The sequence below is a fragment of the Podarcis filfolensis genome (genome assembly GCF_964270895.1).
Source record: "Podarcis filfolensis genome assembly, chromosome: 18".
Classification (NCBI taxonomy): Eukaryota; Metazoa; Chordata; class Lepidosauria; order Squamata; family Lacertidae; genus Podarcis; species Podarcis filfolensis.
The window spans coordinates 1,529,397-1,540,481 of NC_139622.1; positions in this window are offsets into that span (position 1 = coordinate 1,529,397).

The following is an 11,085-nucleotide window of genomic DNA, read 5'->3' on the forward strand; positions in this document are numbered from 1 at the left end:
ATTGCAGTAGTCCAAGCGGGAGATAACCAGAGCATGCACCACTCTGGCGAGACAGTCCGCAGGCAGATAGGGTCTCAGCCTACGTACCAGATGGAGCTGGTAAACAGCTGCCCTGGACACAGATTTGACCTGTGCCTCCATGGACAGCTGTGAGTCCAAAATGACTCCCAGGCTGCGCACCTGGTCCTTCAGGGGCACAGTTACCCCATTCAGGACCAGGGAATCCTCCACACCTGCCCACCTCCGGTCCCCCCAAAACAGTACTTCTGTCTTGTCAGGATTCAACCTCAATCTGTTAGCCGCCATCCATCCTCCAACCGCTTCCAGACACTCACACAGGACCTTCACCGCCCTCACTGGTTCTGATTTAAAAGAGAGGTAGAGCTGGGTATCATCCGCATACTGATGAACACCCAGCCCAAACCTCCTGATGATCTCTCCCAGTGGCTGCATGTAAATGTTGAAAAGCATGGGGGAGAGGACAGAACCCTGAGGCACCCCACAAGTGAGAGCCCAGGGGTCTGAACACTCATCCCCCACCACCACTTTCTGAACACGGCCCAGGAGGAAGGAGCGGAACCACTGTATGACAGTGCCTCCAGCTCCCAGCCCCTGAAGACAGTCCAGAAGGATGTTATGGTCGATGGTATCAAACGCCGCTGAGAGATCCAGCAGAACTAGGAAACAGCTCTCACCTTTGTCCCTGGCCCGCCGGAGATCATCAACCAGTGCGACCAAGGCAGTTTCAGTCCCATGATGAGGCCTGAATCCCGACTGGAAGGGATCCAAATGGTCCGCTTCTTCCAGGCGTGCCACATTTTAAAGAGGGCAGAGGATGTCACTCAGATCAACCAAAGGCCTGGTTAAAACGGAACAGTTTTGCCTGGCGCCTAAAGGTGTATAATGAAGACAGGGATGCGGGTGGCCCTGTCGTCTAAACCACTGAGCCTCTTGGGCTTGCTGATTGGAAGGTTGGCTGTTCAAATCCTCACGATGGAGTGAGCTCCCGTTGCTCGGTCCCTGCTCCTGCCAACCTAGCAGTTTGAAAGCATGCCAGTGCAAGTAGATAAATAGGAACCACTGTGATGGGAAGGTAAATGGTGTTTCCGTGCGCTCTGGTTTCCGTCAGTGTCCTGTTGTGCCAGAAGTGGTTTAGTCCTGCTGGCCACATGACCTGGAAAACTGTCTGTGGACAAACTCCGACTCCCTCGGCCTGAAAGTGAGATGGGCACCGCAACCCCATAGTCACCTTTGACTGGACGTAACCGTCCAGGGGTCCTTTACCTTTTTTTTACCTGTAATGAAGGCACCAGGTGAACTTTCCTGGGGAGAGCATTCCCACAGACAGGGAGCCCCAACTGGACAGAGCCTGGAGACAGAGACAGAATCTCATAGACCACAGCAACTCCCCCTCCCTGACCCTTGAATCTGGTCTGTGGCTGCACTGAGCACCCAGGTGGGCACAGCTGGGTGAGACCCACTCCACCCTGTTCACCCACTCAGGTTTCTTTTTTAAAAAATTAACATTCTTATGTCACATATGTATACATTAGCATATTACATTACAGGGCATATTATAATATAATTTCCAACATGTATACAAAGTTTATATACCAAATTTATGTACCTAAAGAGAGAAAAAAGAAAAAGAAAAAAAGAAAAGAAAAATACATAAAGCCATTTCAAAATAACATTTGTACCAGCACTACAAACTTCCTGTCAGTCTCGTTGTATATTCTTTTTTTTACAAATGAATGTACTCTTATTATTGTATATTTCTTTACATTTTATCTAATACATTCCTATATCAATATGTAACCTTAATCTTGTTTCTCAACTCAATTTCTCTCCAATGTCAGTTGAATGCTAGCATAGTGTAATGGCTTTAGGGGTTGCTTGTGCGTAAGTTACCGCCGCTCTGGGCTAGGTTGCCTGGTTAAACCGTTTCTGTCTGGACAGCCATCCACTCCGTGGCTGTTCAGTTGCTAGCAGAATCCGTCAGTGGGCGTTTCTTGAACCTCTTCCAGCAAAGAAGTTCTTTGACGCCAAGTCGCCGCCTACTTTCCCTGCGCGGAAGTCTTCTGCGCAGGGTGGGTGTGGGCAGCGGAGGACCTGTGCTCTCCTTGCTGGTCTCCTGCGAAGAGTCCTGGAGCCTCCTCTCTGCTTCCCCCATCGGCCCCCCTCTATCCCTGGTGTTGCGCTGATTTTCTTCCCCAGCCGGAGACCTGCCTCTCTCCCTGCTTGGCCCCTCTCCAGCATCGCTGTGGAGCCTCGCCTCCTCCCCTAGTTCCGATGGCAGTTCCCTGACATCCATCTCCCCCCCAGAACCCCCTCCACCCCCGGCCTGACCTTTGGATCCAACTTCGTCCCTGTCCTCGGCCGACGATGCAGGGAATCCCCGGAAGGAGCTGTCGCCATCCTCAGAGGATTCAAAACCCGCTTCCCACCCGCTCTGATCTTTCCCTGCGGGGTGGGCCTCCCAGTCTGAATCTTCCCTCTCCGACGCTTCTCCTCCCTCCTCTTCGGAGGCAGGAAAACCCTCAAAGTCCTCCTCGTCGTTGGTGGTGCCAAATTGCTCCTCCCAGAATCTCGCTGGTGGTTTCTGTTTGTGTGGGAACCGACTGTGGAACTCTTCTACTAGATACCCGTCATTGATTGCCTCCGCGGGAACCCACGTGTCTTCTGACCGGGGTTCTCCCTCCCAAGCTACCAAGTACTCCACCTTGCGCCCTCGCCACCTGGAATCGAGTATTTCCGTGGCTTGGTTGTGGTGTTCCCTCTCCTCTACCTGCGGGTGTGTGGTGACTTCTCCCTCCCGTCCCGGGAATTCCCGCCCCTCCCTGTACGGAGAGAGTAGGGACCTATGGAACACCGGGTGTAACTTCATGCTGTCAGGCAGCTTGAGCCTGAATGCCACGGGGTTCACCTGCTGTGTTACCTCAAAAGGTCCCAGCCGCCTCGGCTGCAACTTCTTGCACCCTCCCTTAAAGGGTAACCCTCGGGTTGACAACCACACCCGGTCTCCCACCCGTATGGTCTCCCCTTCCCGACGGTGCTTGTCTGCCTGCCTCTTGTAAACTTCCTTGGCCCGCTCCAAGTTCATCTTGAGTTGCTGGTGCAAGGCCTCCATTTCTTCTACAAACTGCTCTGCCACAGGTACACTCCATCCTTCCTCCCCCCTCCCCAGGAAGGCCCTGGGGTGACACCCATAATTGGCCATGAACGGGCTCATTCCCGTGGACACGTGTTCAGCGTTATTGTACGCAAATTCAGCCAGCGCTAGTTTCTCTACCCAATCGTTCTGTCTCTCGCTGACGTAGCAGCGTAGGTATTGCTGGAGTATACTGTTCGCTCGTTCCGCTTGCCCGTTGGTTTCCGGGTGTCTCGCCGTCGAGAAGCCCACCTCGACCTGCAGCAAGCTCATGAGCTTCCTCCAGAACCTTGACGTAAATTGTTTCCTGCGATCTGTGATGACCCTCGAGGGAGTCCCATGCAACCTGAAGATGTGATCCACAAACAATCTGGCCGTTTCCTCTGCCGTCACCGCATGTGAGCAAGCTATGAAATGGCACATTTTTGTCAGTAGATCGACTACTACCATGACTGCTGTCTTCCCCCTTGATTTGGGCAAATCTGTCATAAAATCTATGGACACCACCTCCCAGGGTCTTCCTGGCGTGGGTAAGGGTTCCAGTAACCCTGCAGGGGCCGCCCTCTCCCCCTTCACCCTCTGGCAGCAGTCGCACCCCCGTACGTACTCCCGTACATCTTCCCTTACCCTTGGCCACCCGAACTGCCTGGTGACAAGCAGCATGGTCTTGTGCTGACCAAAGTGCCCCACTGTTGGGTTATCGTGGAGTTGTTTGAGTACCCTTCCCCTCGAGGTCTCCCCCGGTACGTACAGCGCTCCCTTATAGTACAGTACCCCTTCCTTTTCCTCAAACTCTCCATGGTTTTCCCTTCCTTCCCGTAGTTCCCTGATTTTAGTTTGGGCGAACTCGTCGTCCCTGGTGAGACCGGCTAGTTCTCGTTTCCCAACCAACACTCCCCCACACACCCATCTGTCCTCGGGGAACACGTGTCGGGCTTCCGGCGGTCCCTCTCCTTCCATGTACTCCGGCTTCCGGGAGAGAGCATCGGCTCTAACGTTCTCCTCTCCTGGCACATACCGGATCTCGAAGGAAAACTTGGAGAACTCTTGTGCCCATCGAATCTGTCTCTGGTTGAGTACTCGCGCAGTCCTCCAGTACTCCAAGTTCTTGTGATCCGTGCAAACCTGGATCTTGTGCCGAGCCCCTATTAACAGATGTCTCCATCGGCGAAACGCTGCATAGATAGCTAGCAGTTCGCGGTCATACACCGTGTAGTTCTGCTCCGACTTGCTCAGCTTCCTCGAAAAAAAGGCGCACGGCCTCCAGTCTTGCTGGGTTCCTGGCTGCAAAAGTACGGCTCCTATGGCCCGGTCTGACGCGTCGGTCTCTAGCCTCATGGGCTTCTCCAGATCCACGTGTAGGAGGAGCTGCTCTTCCGACGCGAACGCTTTCTTCAGGCCTTCAAAGGATTGCTGGGCCCCTTCCGTCCAGACGAACTTCTTTTTGCTACTGAGACAATCTGTGACGGGTGCTGTTAAATGGGCGAAGTTCTTGATGAACTTCCTGTAGAAGTTGCTGAACCCTAGGAACCTCTGCACGTCCTTCCGGGTCTTGGGGGCCTTCCATTCCAGTACCGCCTGCACCTTGCTGGGGTCCATAGCTAGGCCCTTGTCTGACAACGTGTACCCCAGAAACTCGACCTCCCTTGCGTGAAATTGGCATTTTTCCAGCTTGACCCACAACTGGTGCTTCTGCAGTCTCTTTAGCACTTCCCTGACGTCTCTGACATGTTGCTTCTCATTGTCAGAATAGATTAAGACGTCGTCCAAGAAGGCTACGCAGTTTTTGTACAGCAGGGATCCCAACATGTGGTGCATGAAAGCTTGAAAGCAGGCGGAGCCCGACTGTAATCCGAAGGGCATAACTAAGTACTCAAAGGCTCCCAGGGGGGTGAACATGGTGGTTTTCCATTCGTCCCCCTCCCTCATCCTGATCAAATTGTATGCTCCCCTGAGGTCCAGCTTGGTAAAAATTTTCCCCTGCCTCACCCATGTTAAAATGTCGTCAATCCTGGGCATTGGGAAGGTCACGGGTTCTGACACCAGGTTGACGCCCCGGTAGTCCACAACGACCCTGGGCTTATTAGCATCCTTTTTGTCCACAAAGAACACCGGACTGCCCCCCACCGCCTTTGATTCTCTTATGAAACCTCTTTTCAGGTTCTTGTCAATAAATTCCCGCAACTCCTGCATCTCCCTGTCCAACATGGCATACAGTTTACCCACCGGCAGCTGAGCCCCTGGGAGTAAGTTGATTTGGCAGTCAAAGGGCCTATGGGGGGGTAGTCTATCCGCCTCCTTCTCTCTGAACAACTCCTGCAGGTCAGCATATTGGGGTGGCACCTTCCCTTTTGGCTCCACAGCCACTCCAGCCACCCTGGCCACTGTCATCCTTGGGGTTTCCCCCCCATACAGTGTTCCAAGCAGTAACACCCAAAGGTGACTGACCGCTGATGCCGTGCCACTACTGGATCATGCAGTGCCAGCCAGCTCATTCCCAGTATTATTGGGGGTCCTGACAATGTGGCTACGTGAAAGGCAATGGTCTCTGTGTGCCTGGAAACCCTCATTCTCATTGGCGGGGTCTGGTGCGTCACCTCCCCTCCCAGAAGTTCCCTGCCGCCGATGGTTGTCACTTGCAAGGGAAATTCCAGAGGCAGCAGGTGGAGTTGGTGTTCTAGAGCGAAGCTCTTGCTGAAGAAATTGCAGGAACTGCCTGAATCCAGCAGCCCCTTCACCTTGACTGAGTGCCCATTTGGGAGTTCTAGCACCACTTCTATGGCTATAGCTGCCCTGGGAGGGTCTGGTTGGGGCACTTCTATTGGTTGTTGGCTTGGCTGCTGCCCCCGCTGATTGGCAGCCAAGCTTGGCCGTTTCCCTGGGCCTGATCCGTTTCCCCCTTCCCCTCACTCTTCTCCTGAGCCCGCGCTTCCTGTCTTACGCCAATCGCAAGCACAGCCTTGGTCAGCTGGCCCATCAACTGCGGGCGGGGCGCGCGGGAAAGCTCATCCTTGACCGTTGGGGACAACCCCTCCTCAAACAACATCTGAATGGGTTCAGCGTCCAGATCCCACCCTAGCCGGTGGATTAACATCGCAAAGCGCAACCAGTAGTCTCTAACAGATTGGCTCCCCTGCTTGCACCCATCAATTGCCGTCGAACCACATTTTGCTCCACTTCGCTGGAATACATTGCATTCATTGCCTGAAAAAATTTCCTGACGTCTTTCAAGGCGGCATTTTGCGTTGCCATTAGGGGCCTGATCCATTCCCGTGCCCCATCCTCCAGATGCCCCACGATGTAGGCCACCCTCTCCCCATCATCCGCAAAGTCATCATGCTGCAGTTCCAAAGCGTACTCTATTTCCGTTCGGAACGCGTTGTAGTCCTGGGGCTTCCCCCCAAACTTGTGCACCAGCCCCGGCACCTTCCTTGCGATGGGGGTGGGTCTGACCTTGGTATCCTGAGCCCTCCGTTCGTCCAGCCTCGCCGTCAGCAGAGCTACATGCTGTTCTAAATCTCGGTTCCTCTCCAGATTCTGCACTCCAGCTGCTCGCTCCGTGGTGCCGGCTTCTCCGGTTTGACTCATTATGCTCCCCTGCCTGTCGCTGCGCACAAGCAACTTCAGGGACTGACGGATTGCTGTAATGGCTTTAGGGGTTGCTTGTGCGTAAGTTACCGCCCCCCTCTATCCCTGGTGTTGCGCTGATTTTCTTCCCCAGCCGGAGACCTGCCTCTCTCCCTGCTTGGCCCCTCTCCAGCATCGCTGTGGAGCCTCACCTCCTCCCCTAGTTCCGATGGCAGTTCCCTGACACATAGATAGCGAACCTTTACTATATTTTTGAACATATATCTTATATCTATTCCATTTTTCAGTCCCACTGTAGTCAATGGAGCTTACGACCAAGTAATTGGGTATAAAGATTGTGCAGCTTCACACTGCAAGCCGAATCTGATTTCCATAACCTTTCCATAACCTTTGTAATCTACCATCTGTATTTTATGTCCAAAGTCCTTTGCCCATTATATCATTACCGACTTAACCTGTTCGCCCTTTGTATGCCACTCACTTGGAATCTAATAAATCTAATAAATAAAAATCAAAGGGCTGCTTAGAAGACAGTCTCCTGACAGCTGAGAGTCTCTCTCTGCATTTTGGAATGAAACACACATCAGAGCTGGCGGAAAGGGCATCTAGCTGTTAATTAAAAGCTTGGTGATTCAAGCCCACCTCAGGGATGGCTGTGGACAGGATTCCTGCATTGCAGGGGTTGGAATAGATGACCCTCAGGGTCCCTTCCAGATCCACCATTCTATGATTCTATGAATAATTTCCTTTCTCCAGGTTCTGGCAACCCCTGCTATGCCACTGCCCAGACGCCATACTCTCCTTGCGGGAGCAGAAGCTCATTTGCCTTCCAGATGAACATATGCAGCAAAGCCGGAAAACAGACACTGAATTTCTCGCTGGGGTTTTTTGGGGGTGCGGTATTTTCTTCTGGAGAGCTGCCCGCTTGCTGTCAGCGTATCGGTTGCTGTGGCCTCAGGATGAAGCAGGATGAGGCTCTTGCCAGCGGCTCCACAGGTGCAAGAACCCCTTTGCCCTGACCCAGTTACCCATTTTGCCTGCAGGTTTCGCCCTGGGGTGGCGTTTGGGCGTTGGCTGTGAAAGCCGACATCTCCAGACAAAAGTCCCTGCTTGCTTTTGCATCCTTAGCTTTGTGGAAACAAAGAGAGAGAGTGTGAAAAAGGATAAGAAGGAGGCCTTTACTTGGAGAGACATCAAGGTGAGGTGAGAGTTGTCTCCACCTCCTGAGATGCCAATCTGAAGACTGAAGAAGGAAGGAACATGCAGAAAACTGTCCTGGGGACTCCCCTGGAAAAATCCTATGGGGAAGAGCGCTTAATCCCACACTGAAAACATATGGGAAGAGATACGTGGGCGAGAAATCATTTTGGGGTTTTCTTTTGCTTTTTTGGATTTATTTTTTTGTAAAACTTTCCCCAAACTCACTCCATTAAGCTGGAACAATCCGGCATTTGGTTTCCACCCAGTCAGATAGGCGGGTGAAAATAAAATTACTATTATTGTTGTTGTTGTTGTTATTATTATTATTATTATTTCTGGGTGGCTGATGAATAATGGAAGTGGGTCACACAAGAATGAGTTTGCCCAGATTAGCACAAATGTTTTCAGTCGTAGCCTTTGAAGGGTGATTTTCGGAGTCAGTTTGGAAGGGAGGAATGAACATAAGCTTAAAAAGTTTGATGAAGTGCAAAACTTGGTGGTTCCAATATCCTCAGTTAAATGAAATTGATAAAAGGGATTTAAAGAATGGATTTGCTGAGCAAAGTTCCAACTTTGAGACAGGTTTAGGTGAAAGGGATGAGAAATGAATTTCTGAAATGTAAAAGTTGCTGCTAGCATGGGAAACGAAGGATGAAAATTTTAAAATAACAATGGTTAAGTTAGCTAAGTATATAATACAGATATGGCTGCCTAGGAAAAGCTTGGGAAAATAGGAAGGAAATTTATAGCGTGTCATGGCTTAAAAAAAACTATTACAAGATGCTTTATAGATGGTAAAGGTAAAGGGACCCCTGACCATTAAGTCCAGTTGTGACCGACTCTAGGGTTGCAGCGCTCATCTCGCTTTATTGGCCGAGGGAGACGGTGTACAGCTTCTGGGTCATGTGGCCAGCGTGACTAAGCCGCTTGTGGTGAACCAGAGCAGCGCACAGAAACGCCGTTTACCTTCCCGCCAGAGTGGTAACTATTTATCTACTTGCACTTCGTGCTTTTGAACTGCTAGGTTGGCAGGAACTGGGATCGAACAACGGGAGCTCACCCCGTCGTGGGGATTTGAACCGCCGACCTTCTGATTGGCAAGTCCTAGGCTCTGTGGTTTAACCCACAGCACCATCCGTGTCCCTTTATAGATGGTATTTACCCCCAAAGAAGCTGGCTCAAATTTACAAAAATGTATCAAATAAGTATTGGAAATGTAAGGCCAGTGAGGGGTCATTTTATCACATGTGGTGGATCTTACATTAAGCCAAAGGCATTTAGGGGCATAATACTTAATAAAATTAAGAAAAGAATAATGTGACTTTCCCCAAGAGGACAGAATCCTTCCTGATGGATGTGATCTTGGGGACCGATCGCTGCCTTTCAGCCCAACCAACCTCACTGGGTTGTTGTGGTGATTAAATGAGGAGGGAGAGAACCATGTGGGTCACCCTTGAGCTCCTTAGAAAAGGAAAGGTGCGCTATAAAGGCAAATGCAATAATAATAGACATATGCATGCAATAAATAAATATAAATCAATGAGGCTTTCCGGTCATGTCATGAACTCAATGGTGGTAGCTCCTCGCTGCCCTCCGTTCAGGCAGGGGAAAGCCAGGATTTATGAGGCAAAAATCCTGGCAGTGTTCCCTAGTGGGTTCTGAGGAGCTCACTGCATCCCGCTGTGCTGCTCAAGCCCGTGTCTGCCAACTTGAAATGCACAGCGGGTGCGACCTGGGAGTGTGTCCCTCCATGTCCAACATAATTTGTGGTTGGTTCCTCCATAATTCGGACAATTGACCTTAATAAAGAGGTGCTCCTGGGCTGACATATGCTAATGGACTGTAATCAGTCAGCTGCCGAAAGGACTGGGCTTGGCTCTTTGAGGTATCTGAATGTTTTCTTTGAAGCTTGAGAATCCTGACAACAGCTGGGAAAGGAAGGGGAGGACAAGGGGGGAGGCTTTTGATTTATGCTCAACAAGAAATTTAACAAGGTTTTACTATGGCCCCCCCACCCCCCTGCGACTGAGGCTGAATGGACTTTATTTAAATTATTGGACTGCACCAGGAATGCTGATGGAGCAATGTAGTGAAAAAAGAATGTACTGCTGCCAAACAGATCTGGCAAAGAGGCTGAATTTGAGAAAAAACCATGTTTCTAACTGTGTGCCAAGGAAGAACTCCAGAGCGGAATTTTAATGGCGGAGACTGGAGATGCACTCTGTGGGTTATTTATGGCCGCAGCTCATACACTAGTTGGTGAACAGCGGAAGGAACAGAATGCGACCTTGTACCATCCAGATAAACACTGCAAAGAACTGGACAGTGGAAGATGAACTCTCCCAGCACACCGGGTCTGGAACAACAATGCATATGAAGGACTACACACGCGAAATGGATCGCTTATTTATAAGATGCAATGGAGGTGCTGTTTGTAAGGTGGAAAAAGCGGCCAGCTGGAAGAATGGTTTAACAGCAAGTGAAGGATGTCAGCTGGACTCTAAATAAGAAATGATGCGGCAAGGTGAAGAAACGATGATGGAACAGGAACGGGAAATTTAAGAAACTATATAAAATTAAATTGATTTGATTTGTAATAATTTGGAAAATTAATAAAAATAATGTGGAAAAATATATAACTCAAGAAAACTCCACCAAATTTCTTGCTCTGGGAGCAAATCCTGCTCCAAATCCATCGTAAGCAAACATTACAATTCCTGTGTCCAGTTCAGAGGGATTTTGTTCGTTTTTGAGAGACAGAGAGAAAAGTTTAGAGGTGTTTTCTGTTTTAACTGCATTTCTGCAAATTTCAGGGCTTCCGAACTTCAGGGCTGCAAATTTCAGGAGCTTGATTCGGGCCCCAAGTGGTCCTTCTGCCTGATGCAGCAATCAAGTAACCCCCCCCCCCCAACGCCTCTCTTTTCCTGCAGAATGATGTGGCAGCAACACTGAACACCTTTGGAGATGAAAAAGGCAACATAATCTTTGTTCTGTCAGGCTAATGACAGCACCCTTTGTTTGGCTTTCTTCTGCGTTTTTGCATAAGAGATGCAATCTATCATCTTTGGGGAGATTGCCCTGGAGACAGGAAAGAAATTTAAATACTGTATGCAGCACAAAAACCAGGCTTTTTCAATCACCTGGGA